Source organism: Octopus sinensis, linkage group LG9 (genome assembly GCF_006345805.1).
Source record: "Octopus sinensis linkage group LG9, ASM634580v1, whole genome shotgun sequence".
Lineage (NCBI taxonomy): Eukaryota > Metazoa > Mollusca > Cephalopoda > Octopoda > Octopodidae > Octopus > Octopus sinensis.
In genome coordinates, this window is record NC_043005.1 from 61,555,081 (window position 1) to 61,571,289 (window position 16,209).

Sequence of the window (16,209 nt, forward strand, 5' to 3'; positions counted from 1 at the left end):
CATACACACACACACGTACACATACACATACAAACATACGTTTATTGATTTTTTTTTCTGAATGTCTAGATAGTATCACATTTATTCGGTGTCTATTGTTGAAAACTGTATGTTCCTCTTAAGTTTACTTAATATGATTATTTCGTATCCCTTTATCATTGATTCAGATATTTTTAGAAGAAAAATCATTATATGATATAGAATTGAAATATACTGTGTTCAAAAATCCCCACACATATACACACATATATACTTTCACATGCACACATATATGTATACACACGCGTACACACACACGCACACATACACATGTATGCATACATGCATCTACATATAGGCATGCACACATACATACATATATGCACACACACACACACACACACACATATATATATATATATATATATATGCATATATATGATATACATCTCTCTCTGTGTATATGTGTGTGTGTGTGAGAGAGAGAGAGTGAGTGAGTGTGCGCACGAGTCGTTCTAACAGTCACCTGGAAGTTTCGGCCAGCTAAGCTATCGTCTATCCTCAGTAGTTCGACGATGGCTTAGCTGGCCTTAATTTCGAAGTCACTGTCAAGAAAAGTCTTGTATAAGATAAATAAATTTGTATTCTACAGAAGTACATAGTAATCCATCAGATTAATGTATAAAATTATTTTCGTTTATAACTGAACATAAAAAAAACAAACGTTAATATGTATATGTGTGTGTGTGTATGTTTATGTATGTTTGTCCCCCACCCACCCCACCGTTGCTTGACATCCGATGTTGGTGTGTTTATGTCCCCGTAACTTAGCGGTTCGGCAAAAGTATCCGACAGAATAATTTCTAGGCTTACAAAGAATCAGTCCTGGGGTTCGATTTGCTCGACTAAATGCTGTGCTCCAGCATGGCCGCAGGGAAATGACTGAAAAAAAAATAAATAAAAGAAATGTATGTACGTATGTATGTATGTATGTATGTATGTATGTATGTATGTATGTATGTATGTATGCATGCATATATGTATGTATGTATATATGTACGTATGTAGATATATATGTATGTGTGTATGTATATCTCGAAATAAGGAGCAGTTAGCGGTTGACAAGGGATTAGACTTCATTTGGAATTTTGTCCCGTACTTGTTTCTCATTATGTGTTTAAGTATTTTTCACTCGTTGATGATGTCCTCTACCTGATATATCATACATATACATATATTTGAGATTCAGTTGAACTAGGTACTTTAGTTGAAGTACCAAGTCAATCCGGTATTATCCGTACAGCTCGAAGTAAGGTGAATAAAATCAAAATAAGCAACAAAATATGAAGTAATAATGCAGTACGACCGTTTCAAGCGACTCCATTTATTTGAACTATGCAATCATTGCATCAAATTAAATGTAATGCTATCTTCAGTTGTGCAAATAAATAAATGGACTGTTCATCGTATATTGTCAATCTAATATACCTATGTAGCAAAATTTTCATTGAACCACATAAACATTTTTCTTTCTTTTTCTTTTGTCTTTTATCCTCCCTTCTCTTTTTCTCTTAATTTCTTGGATTCTGGCACTTTCAGTTTATCTCTATTTCCAGGACATATTTTTTACTTATTTTCGTTTTTACTTCTTTTCATCATGTACCTATCTTCATGTACCTATCCATATATAATAAGTATAGATAATTCTTTTTTCATTGCATTGCACTTCTGGGAGGGACTGATCGGCCTCAAACTAATTAATGCGTTTCCTACACACAATTATGCTGTTTTCCTTAGTAATGCCTCCCTGTATGTATATATATATATAAAGTAAATATTTAAGTGTTGTCTATGTTCCTACACACACACACACACACACATGTATATATATATATATATATATATATATATATATATATATATATATATATATATATATATATATGTATGTATATATATATACTCTGTGTGCGTGTGTGTGCGTTTGAGTCTGTATTTGCATGCTTACCGCTTGGCAACGGGTGTTGGTTTCTTTGCGTCCACATAACTTAGCGGTTCGGCAAATGAAAGAGATAGAGTAAGTAGCAGTCTGAAAAAAATATTGCTGGTATCGATCTGTTTGACTAAAACCTTTATGTAGGTCTACCAATATACTCCTGTTCAATGAGTGAAATAAAAGATTTAAGATTTAAAATAGTTATATAACCAAATATAACAGTTCTTCTGTGTGTGTTTTAATAGTAAATGTGATTCTACTCTAACCCGGTTGTTTTTTTATCAAACAAAGCGGTGCCCCAGCATGGCCGCACTCCAATGATTGAAACAAGTTAAAGATAAAAGATATTTAGAAATCAGAGTTAAATTTTTGATAATGTTTCATTAAACATCGAAAGAGTTAAGCAATTCTCACCAGCGCCATCTGTCTATAATATTTTTGATGTTCTTCAGTTGAATGCAGAGTAAGAGAACTTCATAGAAACACACAATTATAGTGAAATGAATAGAAAAAAAAGCGATCAAGAAAATATCTAATTTGTCTAGCGTGTTAGGAAAATGAAAAACTGCAAAGAAAAGAACTACTACTACTACTACTACTACTACTACTACTACTACTAATAATAATAATAATAATAATAATAATAATAATAATAATAATAATAATAATAACATAAAATAATGATTATAATTTGAATATACGTCTTTAATATTTGAAGTTGTGCCAGTATGTGTTACAAGTACTTCTAAACTATTTTTATTTTGTTTCGCAATTATCTTCCCTTTTAAAATCGAAAATGTTTATTGCTTAAATTCTTTTTATTTTGTTTGTTTTTTATTCTTTCTTTCTCCCTTTCTTTTCTCCTTCTTTCTTTGTTCATGATTTATGTCACATGCTGAGTATCTTTTGTATGACTAATTATTCCAGATTTGTCATTGGCCAATTCTCAACAATACTTATCATTAAACATATTCCTGTCTATTATTTGGCAATGATATGCCTTTGTATTGCCAGCCATCATCTGGATTATATCCAGTGACTTCAAGCAGCTGTTTAAAGGAATTTCTCCAAATAATATTGCATATTCGCCTATACATCTCATCCACCAATTTATATCATGTTAAATAGGGAAAGCTGCATGTAACCATGTCATTAAAATGTCAGCATGGTAGCCGAATGGTAAATGGCTAAGGGTGAATAAACAACGGTCTTCTATTATATCCAAATCAACCACTCTCGCTTTTCAATTCCCCAGTTTATCTGCGTGTACACGGTTAACAAATTCGTTGTGAGTGTGTATCCAATATATCTCCAATACTCCTCTGTTACAAGATGTTTTAGATAGATAGATAGATAGATAGATAGATAGATAGATAGATAGATAGATAGTTAGACAGACAGACAGACAGACAGACAGACAGATAATAGAGATATTGATATAGATATGTATATATGTGTTTATATGTATATATACGTTGTTCAAAAAAAATAGTTCATATTCCATTACTCGTACTCCGTATTTTTTATTGCACACGTTTCGTGACGTCCTGTGCCCACACACATATATATATATATATATATATATATATATATACGTATAGGTGAAAGTATGTACATATACGTATGTTTATGTGCATATATATTATGTATATTATTACAATATATATATATATATTTATTTATATCGGTGCATGAATGTGGTGTGTTGGTATGTTTACGTCCAGTGACTTTGTGGTTCGGTCAAAGAAACAGATAGAATAAGTACGAGGCTAAAAATATTTATAAACAATAATACTAGGATTGATTTATTCGACTAAAATCGGAACCCCGGCATCACCGCAGTCTAATGACTGGAAAAATTAAAAAGAATATGTATGTATGTATGTATGTATGTATGTATGTATGTATGTATGTATGTATGTACGTATGCATGTATGTGTGCATATATATGTGTGTGTGTATGATGTATGTATGTGTATGTATATATGTATGTATGCATGTATGTGTGCATACATGTGTGTTGTATATATGTGTATGTATGTGTATATAATGTGTGTATTTATGTATATATTGACATGTAACGTGTAGTAATATATACATTAGCATAGAAATCAGGCTCAACATCCTGATATTCCATTAACATAGAAACAGTTAACCAAACCTCATCAGAGCTATTTATCAATACATTTATAATATATTTATGGATTCATTCCACCCGGATTTACTATTGTTGATGTTTTTTTTTTTTTTTACTTTACTATTGCTGACCATTAATACATTGCCAAACACCAAATTATATCAGAAATTTTATTTTGTAAACTTCCCACACTCGAATAGAGCTTCAGTACCCACACCATTATATTTGTCAGAGGTAGAGACACGAAGCATGAAACAGAGGATCTATCAAATCTAATAGGGAACAGAGCTTCCTTGGAGCGAAATGGTGAAGCCCATTTTGCTCGATGATGATGATGATGAGGATGATGACGACGACGACGACGACGATGATGATGATGATGAGTGAGGAGGAGGATAGGAGGAGGAAGAGAGGAAGCAGAAGAAGAAGGAGAAGAAGAAGAAGAAGAAGAAGAAGTAGAAGAAGAAGAAGAAGAAGAAGAAGAAGAAGAAGAAGAAGAAAACGCATTGCTTATTATATCATATTTGATATATAATACCATGTTAAAACATATTAATAAAATATCATATTATGTTACGAGATTAAAATATCATGGTATGAAATGCAATGCTATATTATGTCGTGATGTAACTCTTATCTCTTTGGCTGACCAAATCCAATTTACTGGTTTTCATTCAGTTTGAATTGTCTCTTATACGCCAATAATACTTTATAGAACACAAGGGAATATGAAGCTTCGTAGTTAGAGTGCAACTTCGTCATATATAAACATGAAGTATCGTTATGGGGTTAAGAAAAAGTAAATCTTTGTTCGGGTAACAATTTCTTAAAATGAACGCAGAAATAACCGTGCAGTAAAAAAAACAAATTCTTTCGAAAATAGAATTTTCAACAAGATTTAAATGTTCTGTTGAAGTTATTGCACTACAGTTGCATCTCTTTTGCAAGCAAATGGACGTTTATTTTATCCTAGGTTTCAGGATTATCCCACGCAAAAAAAATAATAAATCAATATTTACTATGGTTAATTCTCGCAATATTAGGAAAATCGGTTAAGACGGCGAGCTGCCAGAATCGTTAGCCGCTGAGGTCAACTTTACATTTCATCCTTTCGGGGTCGATAAATTAAGTACCAATTGAACATTGGGGTCGATGTAATCGACTTAACCATTTCCCCCCGAAATTGCTGGCCTTGTACCAAAATCTGAAATCAATATTTACTGTGGTTAATTCTCACAATATTAGGAATATCAGTTAAGTCGCCGAGCAGGCAGAATCGTTAGGACGCCAGGCAAGATGCCTAGTGGCATTTCATCCGTGTGTATGTTCTGAGTTTAAATGCCACCGAGGTCAACTTTGCCTTTCATCCTTTAGAGGGGTCAATAAATTAAGTACCAGTTAAGTACTGTGGTCGATGTAATTGATATGCTTTCTGCCCCGAAATTGCAAGCCTTGTGACATCAAAGTTTGAAATTTATATTAGGTTTCTTCTATTATAATTCCATTTACATACAGAATGTCTCCACGTGTATATTAAATCAGACCCATTACTTGACAGATTAACTATTTTTATCGATCCTGGAGAGATGAAAGCAAAACTGACCTCGATTGAATTTAAATCAAAGTGATTTAAACCTGTAACAAACAATCGTATGAATTCTGTCCACGGCTTCACGGATTCTGAAATTTCACTGTTTAAATCGCCGTTGTTTTTATAATTCTTTGTTTAGTTCCTCGTAATCCGTAGGAGTTTAGAATCACCATATAAAGCTCTATCCTTGTACAATGTTTCTTGGGTAAATCAATGCAGTAGAGGACGTGTGAGCGAAACCACGCAGAATATGCGAGCTCAACATATTCGTCAAAACTGTTTGCAATAAGTACTGCTGCTTCCTTAGTTACAACATCGAGCTATATATCTACAGTTTACTAAGCTGTAAATATGTTCGCTACAGACGTCAAGCTCATGAAATGATGCTAAATACTGAAAATTTTGCAATTAACCATTACACCTCGGCAAATCGTAGCATTAGTTCGTCTATTATATGTAAACTAGCAGTATCGCCCGGCGTTGCTCGGGTTTGTTTCGACCCTTTAGAATTGGAATTTTTTCAAAATTAAAAATTTTGCATTATGTAGCTTGTTATTCTCTTTAAGTAAACATTTTTCTGGTTGAAATACACCGAAAAATGGCGACACAGCAGTAAAAAAATCATAGGAAAAAAGCACCTTTTTGATGTAAATAATTTTCGGTCTTAACATGGTCCGATTTGAATTTTTTCTTCTACGGAAGGAAGAGCAAGCCTTCTTCTATTATACTCTCAATTTTGGTAAACTTGCTCCGCAGGGTCTCGGAGGAGATAGTGTTAGTTGAAGGCTACCAAACCTGCCATGCACAGACAACTTCAGCTTTATATAGAGAGAGATTATTAAGAACGCTGTTAGTGAAATACGAAACATTGATTATTCTTGTAAAAGTCTTAACATACGTTGACGACGACGTTATCATTTGAGTGCGCTAAAACATAACAAAATGTTAAATTCAATGGAACCAACAAGTTACACAATTACTAATTTCTAACAAAGGCACAAGACCATACGTTTAGTGGAAATGGACATGGTTGATTAAATCAACTTCAGTACTTGACTGGTAAATCATTTTATCAATATTGAAAAACTACAGACAAAGCCGACTAAAATCAGAACATCAAGACGCATAAGAAAAAAATTGTTGTAAATCATTTCGTCGGGTATTCAATATATAGTTTCATCAGTACTACATTACTCTTGTTTTATTTATTATAACAACTATCAAATCACAAAGTAACATTACTGTTGTTTTCCCCCAAAAGAAAACAGGAAATTGTTAAACGATAAATTCATAGATCTTAAATTAATTCTTTGAAAGAAATGCATGAAAGCATCTTTAATATTTCCATCCATAAATAATGCGGGCTTCACAAACTGTTTTATCATTAGCCTTTCATACTTAGAACCGTGATTCTTTGATGTCAAAGAAATGAAGCAAGACTACAAATAATTTCGATCATACAAAATGACAAATGAGATCAAGGATGACCAAGTAAATAGAACACCGGATAACAAATATTCATTATGATGTTAAAATAATCGTATCTGATTATACTTTATTATATATGTTAATAATGCAGCATAATATATCTCTTGATTGCATTATAGCCTTAAAATTGCAAACTACGTGATCAAGCTTATTCAATTCTAAGATGTGCTGTGTGATTTATAATTACGATGATATAATCAAATGAAGATTATGCTAGCGATAGTCCTTATGATGAGGGTAATGGTAAATCTTACTCCTACTGCAGACAACGATTATGAAGACGACTATAACGATGATGGCAAAATTATATCAGTATAATATTTCTCTGAAGCATTTTTCACAAATATTGGCGTTATTTTTCACGGATATTGGCGTTAATTCCACACGTTGATTAAATACATTTTCTTTCGAATTCACTAATATTCCTACTTTATTACAACCAAATTAAATTAAACAAATACGTTAAAACATCAATTACACCCTGAGAGATAATTTTAACTATTGCTTAGAGTAATAATGGTTTCTAATTTAGGTACAAGGTAAGCAGTTTTGTGAGAAGGAAGTAAGTCAGTACTATAGACCCCAGTACTGGTTGGGCAGTTCATTTTAACGATCCCAAAATAATGAAAGACAAAGTCATTCTCGGCAGCATTTGGTCTCCGAATGCAAAAAGGTGGAACAAATGCCGCAAGGAGATTTTTTTTTATACTCTAACAACTCTACTAGCTTACTGGTCTTGTAGCTCGGCATAATAATGATCTCAAATTTTGGTACAGGGCCTGCAATTTGGGAGGAAGGGAGTAAGTCAATTAGATCGAACACAGTGCTCAACCTATTTTATCGATTCCCCGAAAATTATGAAAGGCAAAGTTGACTTCGACGACACATGAACTTGGGACGTGAAGACGGACGAAATACCAGTGAGCATTTGCATGATACGGTAATGGTTTATTCCAATTTGCCGCTTTAATAGTTCGGCATAATAATAAGAAATAAAAGGTGTCATACTTGTTTTTAAATCTAAATTCTATCTTAGGTTTAAAATTTCTGAAGACATTTTAGTGGAGAGAAATTTGATAGATAAAGATTGTGCAAAAGACTATTGGTGCCTTAGATTGTCTGCAATCCAATGCTTGGAAATAATAAAAGAATTATTAAACATATTCGATATATTTTACTATTGTATTTTTGTAATCATGTAGCTGTGTAAAAGAGTAGGTGTCTAGCAATTTGACAGCTAATTAGTATCAATCTCGCTATTGTATGACGTGCTGTCATACGTTTGCTGAGAGGAAATTATGCTTGGCTGTTGGTGTTGTTATTTAGCTACTAGCTCGTATGTACCTCTAAAACTACGTCTATTCTATATTCGCCGTCAACGCAGGGGTAGAGTAGGAACTGTGGAAAATCTGGCAGCTGTTTCTAGTTGCTGCAACGACCACGCAAAAGATCATTCGTTGTCTGACATTTAGATTTACTTCGTTCTCGTTCGTTTTATCATACAATGATAAATGAGAGAATAGCGTGGTTATGGTCAAAAAAGTTTTCAGTTTAATCTCGTTAAGCTTTAACTTTTTAACTTGTATACTAATTTCCTATATTGGTTTAGAGGTAGTGTATAATCAATAGAAACGACCTCGATATATGATTTATTTTATCGACCCGAATACTAGATAATTGTTTCAAATCAATATTCATAAAGTTTTAGAAGTGCTGGAGTGGCTACATTGACGACTAAATAAACTCTACTGCCAAAGTAAGAAATGCGAAAACATTTTCGTTTTCTTCCATCCATTAAGGTGACTGTGATTGTGGCCAAGTACTTCCAGCTTTTCTTTCGCATTAACCACCTGTTCGAGTTCCTTAGAGAGAGATCTACGGAAAAACTACCTTCCTATTTAACACCTAGTGGCATATTCCTATGAAAATACTTGTGATAACGTTCAACTGTATAGGAAAGGAAAACTCTACATAAATGTTCGTCTATGGATGGATTTCGTGCATCTCTCATTTCCTGAATTGTAAATCTGCTGTCAAATCGCTCTGTTACTGTATTAACTAATGAGGTTTTCTCTTATCGACACTGAACAAATTGTTGTTTGCAACAAAGTTATGTTGTGTCTTACATGCTGCTGCTTCAGTACGTGGACGATTAGTATCACTTCTAAGAACATTGTCTCCTGTTCCAATGATATCTTTTCTTATTTATACATAATTTTTACACATGCGATTGATCGGAATGAAGTCGCTCACCATTACATTTCAACGCACAGTTTTCCCACTCTACTTTTTCTACCGCTACAACAGTATAATCTACTCCTCTGAACTGACTGGTTACATACCATCTCTATCCCGGAACTTCCATTTCATTCGTCTCAACTCCTATTGTCGCCTATATTATGCTCATCACCCTAAGCTCCTACATTAACCATTCTACCTTGTCCTTGCCACACAGAATATCAGCCTTCTTGAATTCCCTTACTGTCCCTACTTTTTTCCTGCACTATCGGCCTCACCATTCCTGAAGGGCCTGCATAAATATGATTGTTGATTATATGAAGGACGCCTTGTGTTACTCGCTCTTGATAGCTGGAATCTTAAAATCCTTTCAATCATCTCGTATCAACAAAACCATAGTTTCAAATCACTATTTTGGAAGTTATATAAGAGGTAGAATGTTGGCGAGATTGACAATTAAATACATTCTACTACCAATCTAATAAAGTGACTGGTTCCTGTATGATGTCTCTTCCATTTCACACACTGAGTGATGTCACGACCAAATACTTCAAATTTTTCTTTTTCAGTAACCACTAGATTGGGATTCCGTAAAACTAGATCTATCAAAAACTTGTTTTCTTATTTAACACACCGTGTATTATTTTATAATCTTTCATGGTGACCTCAAATATAGAATATTGCAAAACTGTATCCGAAAGATTAAGGTCACTCTTAAGGGTCAGGGAACTATTCTAACCTTTTTAGTTCTCGGGCCTCAATACTACAGGGGTACACATTAAAGTACTACACTTATCTAAGGGCTGCGTTACTGACCTTAAACACGACCACACACACGCACACGCACGCACACACACACAAACACACACAAACAAACAAACACACAAACACGCTCTAGTCCGCATCTGAAATAATCCTTTCTGTTATAGGCACAAGGTTTGAAATTTGGGAGAGGAGGATAGTCGATTACAGCGACCCCAGTATTCAACTGGTACTTTATTTATCGACCCCGAAAGGATGAAAGGCAAAGTCTACCCCGGGGGAATTTGAACTCAGAACATAAAGACCGACGAAATGCCTCTAAGCATTTTACCCGGTGAACTAACGATTCTGCCAGCTCGCCACTCCTCGTCTATAACTACTGCAAATGTTCCTGCTACTCTCAACTAGCGTATTGTATATTCCTATCTCTCAGTTCCAACACCTCTTCAGTCGGCTTATTCTTCATTTAAGACCTATACTGTATCTAACCGTTCATATCCGCAATAAACACCATAATCTCAAAAATTCTACAATTACCTCTCCCCTCAGGTCTCCGAAGTATATTTTTATCTCTAAATATTCAATCTGATAACCACGTTTTAATCGCGCCAGTTTGGGAAAGGGGTGCATAGTCTATTGGGGCTATATTTTCTCTTCATCTCACTAACTAATACAATAACAAAGAAAATCCAATATGGACTGAGGTGTCAAAAGTTTCACTGATGTAAGAAACGACAGACCAACAAAAAGAACGAATGTTTCGATTGCTTGTGCTACTGAGTTCAGCTATACACGCGAGAAATTTACTGCCATTGAGTGTATTTCTTTTCAGCGAATGCTAAAATACCTTTAATATTATGCAGTTCATTCATTTTTCTTTGTGTGTGTGTGTGTGTGTGTGTGTTACTTAAGCAGAAACTTTCGGTTCTGAACCAATAGCTAATAAAAAATTGCATTACATTTTAATTTTAGCCACATGGTCTTAAAGTTTAACGAATAGCTCCTCGTTAGCAGCTTTGTTCTATATCCATAATCAAAACTACTAACCTTGAAATAACCTAGTGCAACCTTATGTACTCTAAATAACCATCAACAAATCTATAAGAAAGGGCGACTTATTCCTTCAAGCATCTATGTTAACTACATGAATGGAGACTGTAACTTCAACATGTAGTAAAGCCGTCTTGAAATATAGATTTCTTATATAAACACAGAACTTCAGATTCTAATGGAAGAGTATTAGTAGCTGAGTCCTACATGGATGAAAAGTAAAGTTGAAATAAGTGAGAGGCAAACTGAATATATCATGATACGTAACTTAATACCACATGATCTTTTGCCCCACGTTCTAATGTTTCTAGAACACCAAAGTCCTGCTAAGTTAAGATATGAAAAGTTAGTGAGTCTTGTGGAAATAAGGATGGTTACGAGATTTAATTGCTCAATACAGACACGCTATCGAGTCTGTAAGTAATACAGGGTGCATCAGTGTTTTAGCGGTCATTTGTATGAATTTAGAAAAAGGCGCAAACCTCATCAGAGAAACGCTGTATTTGAAAATGAATTATTACAAATATTATTGAGAACCTTTTCGTAATTATGTTGGACTAAAATTTTTCGTTGGGTTGCCGTATGAAACAAGTGACGGATTTAATATATACTCTTTTTACTCTTTTACTTGTTTCAGATATGTGACTGTAGCCATGCTGGAGCACCGCCTTTAGTCGAGCAAATCGACCCCAGGACTTATTCTTTATAAGCCTAGTACTTATTCTATTGGTCTCTTTTGCCGAACCGCTAAGTTACGGGGACATAAACACACCAGCATCGGTTGCCAAGCGATGCTGGGGGGGGGGGACAAACAAGACACAAACATACATACATATATATATATATATATATATATATATATATATATATATATATATATATATATATATATATATATACATATACATATATACGACGGACGTCTTTCAGTTTCCGTCTACCAAATCCACTCACAAGGCTTTGGTCGGCTCGTGGCTATAGTAGAAGACACTTGCCCAAGGTGCCATGCAGTGGGACTGAAACCGGAACCATGTGGTCCGTAAGCAAGCTACTTACCACACAGCCACTTCTACGCCTATATATGTAAGTTATATGTTCAATTAATTATTTGAATTTGATGTGAATATTACAATTACAGTTAACCACATTCACATACATTATCAAGCAATTTGTAAAAGAATTGAAAGAAGAGTTAAAACGAGTGTATTGTCTAAGAATTTGTATTGTACGTTTGTCTTTTGTGTAGTCGAAAACAAACACTAAACATATGCTTCTAAAGGAAATAAAAACCGAAAATAGAATATATTTTGAAACAATTCGAATATATTTCATCTAATTATACATAACTATATGCCGTTATATATTTTATGCAGTTATGTCTCAAAGGAGATTTTTTTAAGCAAACACATTAGAAATTCCAGAAATTTATGTATGTGTGTGTGTTTGTGCGTGTTTGTGTGTGCGTGTGTGTGCAGGTGCACGCACAAACATCTTGTATTTTATGCATATACATACGCATATATATGTATTTTATATATATATATGCACATATAAGTATAATATTTTACATATATAATATATATGTGTGTGTGTGGAGATGGAATGTCGTAATTGTATGGGGGTATATGTATGTAAGTATGTATGTGCGCATGTACATGCATATATGTACATGTGTATGCGTGCTTCAGTGGGTGTCTGTATACATACTCACGTCACATTCATGACTACGTACATACATTCATATATACATTTACACATATGCAATAATGCATATACATATATATGTGTGTGTATGTGTGTGTGTGCGTGTGTGTGTGTGTGAGCGCGTGTGTGTGTTTGTATAAGCCACTCCTACGCCTATATATATATATATATATATATATATAGGCGTAAGAGTGGCTGTGTGGTAAGTAGCTTGCTTACGAACCACATGCTTCCGGATTCAGTCCCACTACGTGGAACCTGAGACAAGTGTTTTGTACTATAGCCTCGGGCCTACCAAAGCCTTGTGAGTGGATTTGATAGACGGAAACTGGAAAGAGACCGACGTATATATATATATATAAATATATATATATATATATATTTGTATGTGTGTGTATGTTGGTGTGCCTGTGTTTGTCCCCCCAACATCGCTTGACAACCGATGCTGCTATGTATACGTCCCCGTTTCTTAGCGGTTCGGCAAAAGAGACCGATAGAATAAGTACTGGGCTTACAAAGAATAAGTCCTGGGGTCGATTTGCTCGACTAAAGACGGTGCTCCAGCATGGCCACAGTCACATGACTGAAACAAGTAAAAGATAAAAGAAAAATAATATATATATATACATATGCAAATGTAGGTATATATACGTTATAAATATATATATGCATATGTGATGTATGTACGTATATACACTCACTGAGGCACGCATACACAAGTACATATATACATGTACACACGCAGATACCTACATATACCCCACACATATTCATATATGTATGTATGTATGCATGTATGTATGTATCATAGATTTAAGAAAATACATTGTCGTGATAAATTCACGCTTACAACTTTACAAGAAGAACGGAAACAAATTAGCCGCTCATATGAAATATTTGAAAAGCGTTATATCTCTTGTTCAATAACTTTTCTTAGGTAGAGCACCGACATAAATACAACCAAGTGTTTTATGTATCATGTGTAACTCTGGAAATGTTATGTACCCCGAAACAACAGAAACAAAATATTTAATAGCCATCGAGAATTCATTGTTTATAGCCTCGTAAACGAACGTAGGCACTTTAAAAAAATCATAAAGGTATCTTAATAGAACTATCGTGAAAATCCGTTATAACACAACATTTCCTTTTAATTTCCTCAATTTTTTTTTTTTTTAAATATTACTTTGCACTTAATTATTATGTGAGCTCTCAAATACAGAAATCACTTGTGACTTTCCCAAATAAATTATTATAAAGTCATTCAATAAACCAGAATATATTCCTACCACAGAAATAATTATTTCTGAAAGAAACGTTATGGACTTATATTGTTATTTAATAAATTTACCCACCAAGCACTACAGATACATTAGTGCACTCCGTATGTCTTAACAGAAACGGGCATTTACACCAAAGCACACACACACACACACACACACACATATATATATATATATATATATATATATATAATATATATATATATATGAAAAAGCAAGTCAAAATAGAAAATGCTAAGATGATTTTATAGTGAATCTTTCAGTACCGGTTTCCTTCATTTTGAGACCTTTTCAACTGTAACGATTAAATAATTAAATTTAGAAAAATTAGAAGAAAAGGTTTTTTAAAAGAATATTTCTGTAGTAGTGTTCAGATATAAGTAGCATTCTGCCTTTCTCTGACTCCCTTGTTTGCACTTGTGTGTTCGAGGTCGTTTTGCATAGTATTGTATATATATATATATATATATATATATATATATACTGCCCAAGCCTAATAAGCTAAAATCTGACCGTAACTACACAAATATCGATCACATAAAACCAATGACCGCAATGACTTATTAACTCACACACATATAAACACATACACATGCAAACACAGACAGGTACAAACGCACACACACACCTGCAAACATACACACGCAGGCATTTCAATAGGCACGTAGAAGTAACCAATGGAAACCGCAGTTGCTTCAAATGAACACGTACAGAGTCTACGCAAACGTGGCATATGATAAAATACTATGAGAACACGAATCCTAGAATTCAAATTGTAAAAAAACAAAAAAAAAACAAAAATTACAAAAACAACAATTTGCCTCTATTCCTTTTTTTGGGAAGCAAAGACGGTTTTTTTTTTTTGTTTTCGTTGGTGATAGACACATTAAATCAGATTTTCCGGCAATAAAAATAAAGAATTATTTTGACTTCTGCACTTATTTTCGAGGTGAAACAAGATTTACAAAACACGACTTGAAATAATGATTTTTATTTGTGATGTACTAACGAAATAATATATCTAATTGTAGTTATTCTTAGCTCAATATGTTTCCACCTTAGAATCATTTCAATAAAATTAGATTAAATTGAATGGAATGGAATCTATCAGGCAGCTTGGATTTCTTTTGGAATTAGAAATGCGCAAAATAATCAATACTCTCAACATCGAACCACAATACTATGCAAAGCGCTCAGTCACAATTCTCGCACAAAACATGATTGAAAACAATGCATTTACTGCGCTCCAGTTTCATTAACCCTTACTGCTATGTAATCATTACTCTCCATCATATTCCTACTATAAGCACAAGGCCTGAAATTTTGAAAAGGTGACTAGCAGATTAAATTGACCCTAATTATCAACTAGTATTTATTTTAACGACCCCGAAAAGATGAAAAGCAATGTTCACATTGGAAGAATTTGAACTCAGAACTTAAAGCGTTGAAAGAATTGCCCGAAGCGTTTTATCGAAGTCTCTAATGATTCTGCAAATAACACCTTCTAATCGATTTACGAATCCCAACGAAAGGCGATGTCTCTAAAAGAAACGGAGAAACTAACAAAATACAAAGATTTGGAAACAGAGATGACCCGAATGTGGAACCTAAAAACAAACCAATCCTTATAATACTAGGTTCGTTAGGTATGATTAAAAAATATATAGACGAATACATAAGCAAAACACTAGGATTAACGAATATAGGTAACATAGAGAAAATAGTACTACTAGGCACCGAACACATCCAACATAAGGCATTTTCAATACAGCGAAAATAACAACACCAAAACAAACCACAGCGCGTAACCAAGGCATACGGAGCTACGCTTGGTAGCAGTGAAAGCACGCGATAAAAATGAAATTACTGAAAAATAATAATAATAATAATAATAATAATAATAATAATAATAATAATAATGATAATATAATGATACTTTCTACTATAGGCACAAAGCCTGAAATTTGAGGAGAGGGGGTAT

The 16,209-nt window shown here is 33.8% G+C and overlaps 1 protein-coding gene across 5 annotated transcripts in view; it reads left to right on the forward strand.

Moving 5' to 3' along the window:
• LOC115215754 (neuronal acetylcholine receptor subunit alpha-3-like) overlaps nt 1–16,209 on the forward strand; it is a 784,372-nt gene that overhangs the window by 656,700 nt on the left and 111,463 nt on the right. The window lies entirely within an intron of this gene.